Here is a 1,347-nt window from a genome sequence, read left to right as displayed (position 1 = left end):
TTTAGTGGAACCCGAACGTTACACTCGTACACGCCTCTTACTCATCTGAATTAAGAAAGTTATGGCCAAGAATCACGACCGGAGACCTCTTAAGGAATTTGCCCAACCCTCTGACGAGGAACCTAGTTCTAGTATAGTAAACCCCCTCATTCCTGCCAACAATTTCGAACTAAAACCATCTTTACTGCAATTAGTGCAACAGAACCAATTCGTGGATCTCGCTACTGAGAACCCAAATCAACATTTAAAAGTCTTTATCCAACTGGACGACACCTTTAAATCCAACGGTGCTTCACCTGATGCGATTCGTTTAAGATTATTTCCTTTCTCCCTCAGGGATAAAGCATGTTTTTGGTTAGATTCACTTCCAGCTAACTCAATAACTACCTGGGAGGACCTTAGGAGAGTATTCCTTGCTAGATATTTTCCCCCTAGTAAGATTGTTGTTCTTCGAAACCAAATAACTAGATTTACTCAAAACCAAGGAGAATCGCTTTTTGAAGCCTGGGAAAGATACAAAGAGCTGTTAAGAGTCTGTCCACACCATGGCCTAGAACAATGGCCGATCGTTCATACCTTCTACAATGGACTTCATTACAACACAAAGATGAGCATCGACACTGTCGATGGTGGTGCGTTGATGAACAAACCTTACCCTAAAGCTTGTGACCTAATTGAGGATATGGCCCAAAACCATTACCAATAGGGAACTGAACGAGCATCAGTAGAGAAAAAGGAGACCTAAGGTGGAATACATGAGATAAAGTTCTATGGACATGATGCAAGCGAAAATGGACGCTTTAGCCCTTAAGGTCGAACATATTTCTACAAACTCTAACACCGTAGCGGTAGTCCATACAGAGTGTGAACTTTGTGGATCTAAAGGACACGAATCAGCGGAATGTAACCTTTTGAATGACCTGAACACCAACCAAGTGAATTACGCCCAAGGTAACCCATTTTCAAACACTTACAACACTGGATGGAAGAATCACCCGAATTTTTCCTATAAAAACCAGAACCCTATCCAAAATTATGCACCTCAAAGACCACAAGGTTTTGAAGCCCAAAAACCAAATTAACCTATGCAAGTTGTGCCCCAAAAGCCTAACCTTGAAAAGATCACGGAGAACTTTATATCAGGCCAGAATCAGCAAAATAAAGAATTCCTAAACCAGAACATTCACGTAAACAAACTGATAACGCAATTAGGGACTAAGGTTGATCAGATAATTACTCATAATAAGATGCTTGAAACCCAGATCTCACAGGTAGCACAAAACCAAGCCCCGCAAACTACACCTGGAGGACAATTCTCTGGACAACCTCAACCCAACCCTCGAGGGC

At 41.8% G+C, this 1,347-nt stretch overlaps 1 non-coding gene across 1 annotated transcript; it reads right to left on the bottom strand.

Annotated features, from left to right (window-relative positions):
- Positions 1–445: 445 nt before the first annotated feature.
- On the bottom strand, positions 446–552 carry LOC127133295 (small nucleolar RNA R71). Its single transcript, XR_007807281.1, has one exon. It is a non-coding gene; the product is annotated as a small nucleolar RNA R71 (small nucleolar RNA).
- Between the last annotated feature and the right edge of the window lie 795 nt (positions 553–1,347).

The sequence above is a fragment of the Lathyrus oleraceus genome, chromosome 3 (genome assembly GCF_024323335.1).
Source record: "Lathyrus oleraceus cultivar Zhongwan6 chromosome 3, CAAS_Psat_ZW6_1.0, whole genome shotgun sequence".
NCBI lineage: Eukaryota > Viridiplantae > Streptophyta > Magnoliopsida > Fabales > Fabaceae > Lathyrus > Lathyrus oleraceus.
This window is presented reverse-complemented; position numbering and strand designations above follow the sequence as displayed.